This window comes from Theobroma cacao, chromosome 5 (assembly GCF_000208745.1).
Source record: "Theobroma cacao cultivar B97-61/B2 chromosome 5, Criollo_cocoa_genome_V2, whole genome shotgun sequence".
In the NCBI taxonomy this organism is placed as follows: Eukaryota; Viridiplantae; Streptophyta; class Magnoliopsida; order Malvales; family Malvaceae; genus Theobroma; species Theobroma cacao.
The window spans coordinates 20,521,638-20,534,627 of NC_030854.1; the positions used below are offsets into that span (position 1 = coordinate 20,521,638).

General features: G+C 36.7%; 1 long non-coding RNA gene across 2 annotated transcripts; it reads left to right on the plus strand.

Moving 5' to 3' along the window:
- On the plus strand, positions 402-2,083 carry LOC108662201. 2 transcript variants are annotated; one of them, XR_001928003.1, is made up of 3 exons: positions 402-656; positions 899-970; positions 1,921-2,083. It is a non-coding gene; the product is annotated as an uncharacterized LOC108662201 (long non-coding RNA). The 2 variants fall into 2 exon arrangements; XR_001928002.1 differs by lacking the exon at positions 1,921-2,083 and adding an exon at positions 1,511-1,583.

Sequence of the window (12,990 nt, forward strand, 5' to 3'; positions counted from 1 at the left end):
TAGTTTCGTCATTTTCTTGGTGAGCTCTTAAAAGTAGATTTCCTAATATTATTAAGGCCTAAGTAGGCCTAAGGAATAAATGAAAGATGTGTGTCATGATAAATAAATGAAGAAAATAGAAATAATGATAATTTTCATAGTAGGGGTAAAATGGTCATTTTTCATCTCAAGTTTAAATTTTTACATTTTCGTGAACTCAAATATTTTTAGACTATTATAGACTTTGTCTCAGTGTCAAAGAAGTAAAAGGATTGTATAAAGGTAAGGGGAAGACAAAGTGACCTTGTTAAGGGCATTTTGGTAATTTATATGAGAATTAGATAAACTTTAGGCATAAATATCTAACTCTCCAGCAGCTTCTTCTCATTTTTCCAATAGCTCTTATTCTTCCTTCCTTCCTTCTCACGTTTTTTCACCTTCCATGGAAGCTTGCTTTGAAACCTCCATAAATTTTCTCAAGTTAACCCTAATTTTCATGCTTTTGTGCACCTTTTCACAAAGTCCTTTGTGCTCTATTACTCTTTCGCCTTGAAAACCCTCAAAAGTCTTATTTTGATACTTTCTCTCACTAGCTAGGTGTTTTAGAGAGAGAGAAAGAGACTTCTTATACTAGCTTGAGGACTTTTGAGAAGGAGTTCAATTACAAAGCTACCAAAGTGAGTAATAAAATTGAATTGATTTTTAAGTTGTTGAGAATGGCTAGTGGTTAGATTTGTGAGTGTTTTGTAGTTGAGGTAGTTTATTCATTTCAGTGTGACTAGAATAGTGAAAATAGATAGCCACTTAATGGTAGTTGGAAGCTAGCTAGGAATAACTAGTAGAACATGATTTAGGAGATAGCTTTTAGAATTATGGTTATGTGAATTAAGTTGATTTGTGATGCTATTGTGTGTGATAGGTTCCAACAAGACTCATCCCCATTCAGACCATTAGTGGAAGTTGGAGTCGATTTAAGAATCAACAAGGATAGGTGAGTGAACTTTCATTAAAAATGTTTTGGAATAAATGATTATGTGCTTGATTGAACCACTTAAAATATTTTATTGGTTTTTCTTTAAAATTACATGGCAACAAGCCTTTGATGAAACGTTTTATGTTGTGAATGTGTAATATGATGAATCCTTGTGCTCCTATATGATGTGGATATATATATATATATATATATATATATATGTTGTATATGGATAATTAATATTGTGTAATAAATATAGCTGTGCATGTGCGTGATGTGGGGCAGCACATGCCTGTGATGACAGGTGTGGAAGGGTGGACGATGATATTGCCTGTGCGCGATGTGGGGGTTGCACATAATGGCATTAGTTGTGTGCAATGTGGGGTTGTACATGAGCTGGGTGAGGCGGTGGTGGTATTCGTGTTTATATATGTATATGTATATACTTATGCAATATAAAGTTTATGAATATGGTATATGGTTATAATGTTTGTGGAATCCTGCATGTTGAACCTTGAATATTGCTGAGTATTTTCAAACTGATTTTTTTTATTGCAGCAACATGGCCTTTTCTTGATGTAATAAGAAATTTCTTCTTGGTGTTCTATTTCTCGTTGCAACAAGAATCTCTCAGGTTGGGAGGCTGGCTGCAGTCCTATAGCTCGTTGTAGCGAGATACCCAAAGCCTTTTCGCTGCAGCAAGAAACCCTCTATTTTGCTTGCCTTACGTGGATATTTGCTGAAATTTTTTTTTCTTTTCAACTTCATGGTTTATCATGGATTTTCAATGCTAAGGAATTAAATAATCAAGGGTTGAATTAAGAGGCTTTACAAGAAATTAAACTAAGTTGCATTGTTTGTAACTAAAGTGCATCATGTTTTCAAAATCTCTTCGTATCATTTGCTTATTCCTTTCTTATGTTCACTCACTGAGTTTATACTCACTGTTTTCAACTTTATGTTTTCAGATTAGGAGGCAGTTGGAACCTAGGTCAAGGTGTCCCCGTGATTCATCTCCTTGGTAGGTATCTCGACATTCAATAGCTGTACCTTCGTTAGGGTCACTTCGTTGGAAGTCGAGTGTCTTTTGGTTGTGTATAGATAAATGCAATGTAAATGACCAAGATAAATGTCTCAGACAATATATGTATATATTGATTGGTAATGCCACTATGAGTTAGCAATGGGTAACATTATTTTGGGTTAATATAAATGCAAGTATTTGATTACTGTAGCACACTATGAAAGTACTTGTAGGTTGAAATTATGAAATTTGACTTTAGGAACATTTGATAGAATGATGAATAGGTTATATAAATAGGCTTGCTTGGGCTTAGTGGGCTATGCCCATTGGGTCTATGCGTCGGTCATGGCTCGAAAATTGGGCTGTGACAGTGCGTTCATAGGAATGGAATCACCGCATCAATCCCCCTCTTTTGTTTAAGAGATGGTAATGGTATATCCTTTATTAGCTTATGAGATGGCTAATGGTATAATCCCCATTAACCATGGGCAACAATCAAACATTTCACATCATATCACCATATGCTCATTACATAATTCATAACTAATCATGGATCATTTCATGTACATATGGTATCATATTTATGCCCTTATATTCAAAAGATGTGGTATGTGGAAACTACATTACATACTAATATCAAGGCATTCAACATGCTCTCTTTATAATCTATAATTTTTTGTGGAATCTAAATCACATTCTAACATTATAGCATTCAAGCATATCTTACATTATGTACTCTTTCTCATTTCATATAGTGTGTGGGGTTAACTTCACACACAACTAGTCAACCAAACCTATGTTATGTATTTGTTCATAACTCATTTAATATGTGGGATTTATCATCACATAATCATAGCAATTTAGAATGCTTCAAGCATTTTATACACATCTCATTGAAGTAGTGGTTTTGGTACAAAACACTTAAAAAGACTTGTTCCCTTTATTGAAAACTAGTACATATTAGGATATTTACATATATATAGTAGTTTTGAAAAGTATTTCCAAAGCATGGGTTCATCCATAAACACATTTTCATTTAACAAAAACATTTATGGTAAAACATAATCATCAATAAACATCAAACAACGCCTTTAGCTTTATGTACTAAAATAGTTTGAAAGTGGTGTATCCATTCATCATGACAAAATGGTGCTTCTAAGCCTTGCTTTGTCAAACTCGCTCATTCTACAATTCATGAGCTCAACACAACCTACCACAAAAATTTCTAAAATAAATTTCCTATTTTTCTAGCAAACCCATTTGTTCGAAACTAGTTGAGCAAACACATATTTTTTGTTTCCAACCAATAATCCTCAAAACTTCAAACCCAAATCAAATATATTGAAACCTTAAACAACTTTACCTCAAACACTTCCTTTGAGCATAAAACCTCTAAAAATATTTAACTCAATTGAGGTGTATTTGCTAAAATTCATGGAAAATACATATTAGGGCGTAACCATTAAATCTCACCTAAAAATCAAGTTGGAAGCTTAATCCTTGCTATATGGAGTCCATGGAGGCTGAAGAAGGGTTTGGAAAGGAAAAGAAAGTGTTTGGAGGCTAGTGGAAATGAAAATGTGAGAAAATCGTGTTTTACGGCATATAACTTTTTTCCTACCATATAGCCTAAGGATTGAGCTTTTAAACTCCAAGATCGATCCTTAGGCTTAAATTTTCTATCCTAGGATCAACCTCAGTTCTTAGGATGTCGATCCTACACCAGAAGTGGATTTTTTGGACTCCATGTTGCTCGGATCGACCCTTTAACCATTCTAGGTTGATCCTTGAGTTTCAAAAAGCTATTCTAAGTGTTCCAACTTATGAGAATCGACTTTACCTTGCTTGGGGTCGATTCTTGACACCTCCAGTAATTATTTAAGGATCTTGCACCCTTTACAATTGACCTTTCAAGCTCAAACTTGAAAAAATCCTTTCCTTTGGTTTCCCTTTTCAACCATTATTTCAACCATTATTCCTCCATGAATGTAAAACAATAATATGGATGGATTTACATCAAATAACAATAAATACTCATTGATAATCATCACCAATGTATACTTCGTAAAAGTTCAAATTTATACTAATTTCCACAATAAGAAAAATTAGGGTTTTACAGATATGAATTTCAAAATTTAGGAATTTATCATCTTTAGTAATTTGTTTTATTATAGGGAATTGAAGTTGAAGAAAACTTGAACCATATACGTTTTATATCATTCTAAATTTTTTGTAGCATATGCATGTATGCACAACGAGCATTAACAAAAATCAGTGTAGTGTTTTTTCTAATAAAAGAAACAATGTAACAATATTTTTTGGTAAAAATTTTTTTTAACCCTTAAATATAAAGTGTTTTTGGAAATAACCCTTCAGATAATTTTAACTGTTTTAAGCCAAGAGAAGAGATTTTGGGACAAAAATGTCCTTAATGAAACATCTTCATTGACATGCACTCTCATACATGCTCAAAATGGGGAAAATAAATCTGCAAAGAATTTATTTCTTCTAATTTTATGCAAAACATCTCATTCTTTTTCAAGAAGCTTGTGCAAAACTGAATCATGTTGCACAAATATTTCAAACATGGCATTCAAATAATACGAGAAGGGTGATATTGAACTAAACAAAGAACCGGTCATGATGAATCCAAAGCTTCGAGAATGATGTGAAACCAATAATCCCTGATACGATGGTGAATCGAAAGAGGAAGATGTGAATCCAAAGCACAAAATGGTCGCGCTACAATAAGCCATATGCAACACGGTTGTGTCACGGTAGGGTTTAGAGTTTATAAAACAACATGGTGGGAATGTGTAACACGACATGGTGGGAATGTGTGACACAGCATGGTGAAAATGTGTGACACGTTATGGTGAGAATATGTGGCACAGCAGGGTTTAGAGTTTGTGACACACCATGGAGGGAATATGTAACACGGCAAGGTGAGAATATGTGACATGACTTAGAGGGAATATGTGAGATGGCATGCTGAGAATATATGACACGCCATGGTGAGAATATGTGAGACGGCATGGTGAGCATATGTGACACATCAAGGTTCAGAGTTTATGACACGCCATGGTGAGAATATGTGAGATGGCATGGTGAGCATATGTGACACGGCGAGGTTCAGAGTTTGTAACACGCCATGGAGGGAATCTGTGACACGGTAGGGTGATAATGTGTGAGACAGCATAGTGAAAATAAGTGACATGATTGTGACACAGCAAGGTTTAAAGTTTGTGACACGCCATGGTGGGAATGTGTGACATGCCATGGCTTGAATATGTGACATGCCATGGCTTGAAATAGAAAAAAAATGGAGATAAATAACAAGGAAACTGTTTGAACTTCCATTGAATGAATACTATAAGGCCATTTCATTTTTTTATTATTATATTTTTTTCAGAATTTGCAAACATCTGTGTGAAGGAACTAAGAGAGTTTGATTCATTCCTCATTCCCAAAGGGACCAGAGTGTTCTATTTTGTTCTTTGAAAGCTTAACGACATCACAGCAACAATGTTGGTTATCAGTGAAGAGGTCAGCCAGTCTCAAATTAAAACTTTATTCTTTTAGTTCATGATTTTGCATCTGTTATGTTTTAACTATTTTCTTCCTAGTTTTATGGTTTTTGGGTAAATTGTTGAGATAGAGAACTACAACATTTTTTTTGCTGACATGGTTTATGGTCATACCAAAGTTTTGAAAAGGGTCTCTGTTTGCATATCGTGTAACACGAACTACAACATTTGATCTGGCATGTAATGGGTTAACTAGTTTTTGGGGGTTTTAGCTTATTTTTTTAGGGTTCTTAGCATGTCACCACATTGCATATTTTAGGGTAGTTCGTGTAACAAGTTAGTAATTACAGTGATTGGTGTGTCACGACATGCCATGGTTGGCATGTCACCACATTGGGTATTTTAGGGTAGTTTGTGTAACAAGATAGTAATTATAGTGATTGGCATGTCACGACACGCCATTGTTGGCGTGTCACCACCCTGCTCAGCATTGGCATGTAACAACATTTGACTTGATATGCTTAGCGTGTAACAACATTTTACTTGGTATGCATGGTGTGTAATAACATTTTACTTGATATGCATGGCGGGTAACAACATTTTACTTGGTATGCATAGCGTGTAACAACATTTATTTCCTTATTTAATATATCGTGTTACACATTATGGGTTAACTCACTCGTGCATGTGTACCATGTTTTGCAAATGCAGTCCAGACAGTATGATGATCTTGATAGGTTGCTTGTTATGCTGAGGGAGAAATGGGCATTCAAGGTCTCTATTAACAGCCATAATAACTGGTCGCAACTGCATTACATCAACAAGACTCTGCAAAAGAAAGAGGAATACAATGCATTCAAGTGTATGTGATTTGGAATGTTGTTGGACGTACATCCACAAGGCTACTTTTACGCTAGTCTCCTATAGAACATCATGATTCATCGAAACACTAAGACAAAGTCAATGGACCATGAGCTATGGTTTTCCATTGGCAAGAGCAAGGCACGTATATCAAAGCAAGAGTTATGCCTTATCACCAAACTCAAGTTTGGTCGAATACCTGATGTATTCACACAACCGTACGAGGTTATTCTTGACAAAATTCATACGAGATACCGAAATGGGTAGCAGAGCTTTAAGCTACAAGCATTGCTTAATACGTTTCGAGAAAGCAACTTTCTATGGCCAAGAGACACGACCAAGATGGCACTTATCTTGATCACGAATAACATTTTATTTAGTTAAGACTACCATCGATGGGTGACACCTTGGCTCTTGTCATTCATGGATGACATTGATGCTTGAAATGTCTTCCCCTAGAGTCACTACGTTTAGAGGCTGACCGAGGACTACCCATTGAAGGGGTTTGAAGTGCCAACCTCAAACTTGCAAAAGGATAATCATTTACACTACAACATTTACGGATTCACATGGGTGATACAAGTATTGTCACGTAGCATTTTTTAGCTACTTGTTGATATAATAATTATAATTGCAGTCGTTTATCAATTACAGTCTAATAATGGTTACATTTGACTTGCAATTCTAGGCAATGGAGGCGATTTTTGCCTTCTGAAAAATAGTGTCCCCATTTGCTCCGAAGAACAATGTTTACCCGTGTATGTGGAAATGGCAATGCAATCAGAAGTCGAAAGGCTTCTACAAGGCAGTTGAGAAGTTAGAGTCATCTCAGCATGTGAGTGAACAGCTACTAATTTATGCTGTGAATTTGTATAATAATTATCATAAAATTTAATCAAAATACTTATTTTACAGTTGTGGGCACTCAAAACCTTGGAGCCCACCTTGGATGAGGCCACAAAATAGTATTTTGTGGACATCGATGTCTCTTTATTTGAGGGCCACCAATATATGCCAATAGGGCACATGGAGGATTAAGCAGACTAAGGTTTAGGTCTGAGGGAAAAGAGGAGAAACCTGAAGGAGAAAAGAGTTGCTAGTCCCATGAAGTAGAGGCGCACAGCCACTTTTGGAGACGATGAGCTATCAGGCCTTAAGTTGATAGAGGAAGGGGACGACCATGGTAATGTCAGTGAACAACTAGTAAGGACGGTTTTAATGGTTTATGTTTAACAATTCCATATGTGATTATCGAATTACATATCTATGTTTGTAGTTGGACCATGCGACCATAGCTCTTCAACCACTGAGAGGTCCTCTTAAAACGCACAGTGCTAACGAGCCGTTGGTAAGATCGATTTTAATGGTTTGTGTTCAACATTTCCACATATGTTTATCGATTAACATAGTAATTTCTATTATTTTAGTTGACGGAGGTGATGACAGCTCCTCAACCACCGATCGGTCTTGCTCAATTGCATAGTGCTAATGAGCCGCCAGTAAGGATATTAAAGTTCTAACGATTTATGTTCAACAATTTCATATATGATTATTGAATAACACAATAATATATGTTATTGCAGTTGATCGATTTGACAAGAGTCAATGACAGAATACTCACCAAAGGTAAGTTGCGAAGGATCATGCGTAGGCATAAAAAAGTCATGTTAGAGTTGAAGGCTTCAATTTAGTCATTGACTCTCGTAATGTAAATGTTTTAGGACCATATTATTGGTCAAATTCTTGACAACTTGAAATCACAAGTACATTATTCTATCTTTGCTCATATATTAGTAGTTTATGTTTAGCAGGTGTAGCCCTATTTTATATTTTTGGTTTATGGTTTATGGTATTTTATGATTTAACAGATTTTCCCATTTGTCTCATTTTGTAAAGTAGAGTTTCATCTCACCATGATGGTGAGCACCACGATGATGCTGATTATGGGCAGCATAATGAACCAGGTGTTCACATTCACCATGACATTATTGTTGCTGACGGAGAGAATGTAACTCATGTCAATGACGTTCTCGATGATACTGTGGCAGGGGATGTGACCCCTCAATCAGTTGATGCTGAAGGAGACCATGGTCCTAAGGCAGATGTGGTTGTCGATGCATCTACGGAAAAGGAGGGGGACCTTCACTCAGTTGAGGCTAAAGAAGACCATCTTCCTCAAGTCGATGCAGTAGTTGAGGTAGTAGCAGAAGGGATTGGGAACCTTGCATCAGTTCAAGCTAAAGGGGATGATGTTCCTTAGAGCACTTCTGAAGGCAACACATCACGGTTGTCATCACCAGAGTTGTCTTATGTCCATCATCTTGAAGCACTCAATTCAGACCCAACTAAACAGGCACTGGTCAAAATGGCTAGCAAATACATGGCAAGCCCGTATGTCGACTAGTCAGTGAGTCACCGGGATCTGAAGAACTAAATGGTGGATGTGTATGAAGCTTTCAAGAAAGACAAGTGTGTGAGGTAAGCTCATATATAACATTACAAATATTGTTTTTGAATGAAACATTAATCCACCAAGCCTTTTGAAATTCATTTTGTTACATGTGCATGCATAACATCGGGATCTCAAGGGATCAAAGGCTAACTTTTTCACAACATTAGAGGATCCCAAAAAGGAAATGACAAGTGAACAAATTGATGCATACCTCAGCGTACTATGTAAGCAAATGACAAGATCGAAGTCCAAGCTGTACAACACCCGTGCATGCATGGTTGATAATGGATATCCAATGCATGGATATACAAAGTATGTATACATATTTCACAAGACACCATCCACATGCTCTACACTGCATATCCAATTGAAAATGGATAGTCCACTATGAAAATTCCAAATGAGTTGCGGAGGTATGTAGAGGGTGATAGGTTGATATACAGGAAAAAATGGGAAGATGTCAATTTCATCCTCGTGCCTTCAAATGTGGGTAGGCATTGGGTGGTTGCAAAGATCGACTTGGTCAGGTGGATGATCAAGGTGGTGGACTCTGCAAGAACTTTGGCTGCTAAGGCTAATGGAGTGCATGCGGCTTAGATGACATCGCTTACGACAATAATGCCAATCATCTACCACAAATCTAGTTTTTTCAACAAACACGCTGGAAGACAAAGATTCGACGCCGATGCCATTGGAAATTCATTTGCCAAAAGCATTAGTGCATCGTCAGAATGATAGTGTCAATTACGATATGTTCACCAAAAGCTACATTGACGATATTTACAATCAGAACCGATCAAAGTTAAGAAGAATATGATTGCTAATATGCATCACCAATACACTCTGAAAATTTTTAGCAATAATTGTGAGAGTGAACCCTAAAACCCTGTGCCATGAACATATCTAGAGTTGTATGTAGATTTTTTTTCTGGATACAATTAATTTTATTAATTTTAATAATATTCATACATTTTATACATTAATTTTTCAATTCAGACATAGTGCTTGTAATGATTAGAAACTGATGTAAATTAAATTAAATTAAGTGGTTGTTTTAGCTTCAACTTGTGGGTTTTTTATTGATGGCAAGTCACAACAAGCCATAAACGACATCTAAGAAGCTACAAAACTCCAATCAACGTGATTCTCATACCATTGGAAAGCTAAGAAGAAGGGTTGTAACTTTCATGTTTATCACTTTGCCGAACTCTGATCCAAGCATGGTCAAAATATGCATTAGAAGTAGCCTAACTGTAAAAGCTATCCCCTTCAACACAAACCCTCACCAAACAAAAGCTCCAATACTGTAGCATTGTCCAGCACCACCAGCATTGCCATAAAAAGTAGGCATGGTGTGTCACCCCATTGGTGCATGGCATGTCACCCTATAATTCTGCAACCACGTGGCATGTTACCCCATAATACTGCAACAACTCAGCGTGTCACCCCATAATTCTGCTACCACTCAGCGTGTCACCACAAGATGTCATCGACATCTAACAATTGTGGTGTGGCGTATCAACCCATAATACTGTAACAACTCAGTCTGTCACTCCATAATTCTGCTACCACTCAGCGTGTCACCACAAGATGTCATCAACATCTAACAATTAGGGAGTGGCATTTCAGCCCATAATATTGTAACAACTCAGTGTGTCACCCCATAATTCTACTACCACCCAGCATGTCACCACAAGATGTCATCAATATCTAACAACTGAGGCGTGGCGTACTGTAATAACTCAGTGTATCACCCTATAATTCTACTGCCACTCAACGTGTGACCACAATATGTCATCGACATCTAACAATTGAAGCATGTGGTTGATGTGGCAATACCACATCACCATCATGATGACAGGGCACTGCCACGTACACCTTTGGAATGGATTGCTAACGTGGCTTTTATGGTTTCAAATGACATTGATTGTTGATGTAGCATTTATGGTTTCAAGTACCACATTGCACTGTAGACACTGACACGTGGCAATTTATTTTTCAAAAGATGCACTTGCTGAGGTTCGAACCCAAGCCCAAGTCCTCGAACAAAGAAACCAATGTCTTTACCTTCACTCTTTTACGTTTGCATTAATGCCTTGCTTGAATTTTCTTTTTTGCTTTTCTTCATGCCTTTTCTTTCTTATTTTTTTCTTTTCTTTCTTTTCATAAACACTATGTCGTTTTATAATTTTCCTATTTTTGTCATTTTATGGAAAAAATGTTATTTGTCGTTGTTGCTCGAAATCATAGTCTAGTGAGATCCATTTTTTGTACGGTATCTTTCCATGACGTTTTTATCTAAATTAATTATAAAACTTGTTAAAAATTATACTAATCGATATAAATTAAATAATATATATGATATTACATAGCAAATTATCAAGATCAGTGACAAACAATATGACAAATTTCTATTCACTGATCAAAACTAGGGACAAAATTCCAATAATCAAATAATATATCTACAAAATAAATAAATAAAATAAAGACTCATCTACAAGAGGAAACTAACAAATACAAAATATGAATGAATGTAAGAAACTGTAAGAGAAAATTGTGAGAAAGGTATTGCAGATGGCTAACATATTTAGTTAGGCCGACAAGCTATCTTCATCTACAAAAAACCCTACATTTTCAAACATTGCCCTTCATATTGGACTGGTGTTGCATATATGACTAGTTTGTCTGCAAGTTGAACATGCTTTCAGTCGTCGCATTCGTGGAGGCATCAATTAACTTTGAGATGGTGCCAGATTTATGGATGGGACTGCACATGGGGATGGGTAATTCTGTCTATTATGCTCATACCTCTTACATTGCGAACATCTCCATGATCGACTGCCTTCACTAGCCAATGGAATCTTTTTCCTCTTAGGTCTTCCCGCTTGGCCTCGCCAAGGTGGTGGTAAGACAATAATTTGTTTCACATGAAGGGAGGATGTTCCACTCACTAGGATGCCCTACCAAGCAAATGGACCATTATAACCCTCCACCAAAACATTTGTTTTGTAGTGGTCAACGCAGAATTCAACGGCTTCACGTTTGCATTTACTGAAAAATACAATGAACTCAATGTTCAAGCATAATGTACATGCTATGTCAATTAGGGTTCAAATAAGAAATAAAGATATCCTGGCCTTATTGCTGCAATGGCACGGCTGCATGGTAGTAAATCTGTTTGGAGCTCACAACATGAACACATCTTCCTGGATAGGTTTACAAGTCTGTCCATATTTTCGTTTTTAACTTCGAACTTCACTCGATTGATAGGTTTAACTATAAAGCGATGTGCATCATTGAATTGTTTGCTTAACTGCCTGGCAACCCAAGGGCTGAGGGGCATGGTCACCTTGACGACCTCCTAGTACCAATCATGGAACCAACGTTGGAACATGTCTTTGATGAACTTGGTCAAAACAGTGATTAGCATTTGTCTTGTATGCTTTAAGCATGAGTTAACACATTCCACAATGTTGGATGTCATGAGTTGGTATCGCCTTGTCGGTGAACATGCACGTACCCATTTCTCAAGGCCTATTCTCATAAGGTCAGAGTGGGCTCCCGCGTGAATCTACTTGAGCTGGTTCATATGTCTATTGAAATCAAAAACCTTATAGTAATCTCAAGCAAGGGCGAAAATCATAGACACTTCATCGCGCTTGAACTTGTTTTTAAAGTTTTTCTGTAAGTGGTAACCGCATAAATCATGGTGCACTTCTGGGTATGCATTTTGGATTACTTTCTTAATGCCAAGATGTTTATCAGAAATGAACATAGTGTTTTTAGGACAACCAACTGCATCATGTAGCTTACTAAGAAACCACGTCCATGAGTCTTCGTCCTCAACATGGCCTATGCCAAACGCAACTAAATATACACACTCATTCGCATCTTCGCATATGTTGGGATGAGCCCTACAGCCAATTGGGATTGGTTGAGGTTTAATTCCAATCATGCAACAGTATCATTCATGTTGAATGATTAGAGGTTTTCTTTCATCAATAAGACATTAATTATAATGAGTTATAAGTCTAATTGGATGAAGTCCATGAGATTAATATGCCTTGCAAGGAAACTGTAATGGGTTGCAGTTATGAGATTCCTATGCATCAAAGCATAATCTCAAAATGTTCCTGGTCAATGTATCATTGAGACTGGACATCAATGATGCTTA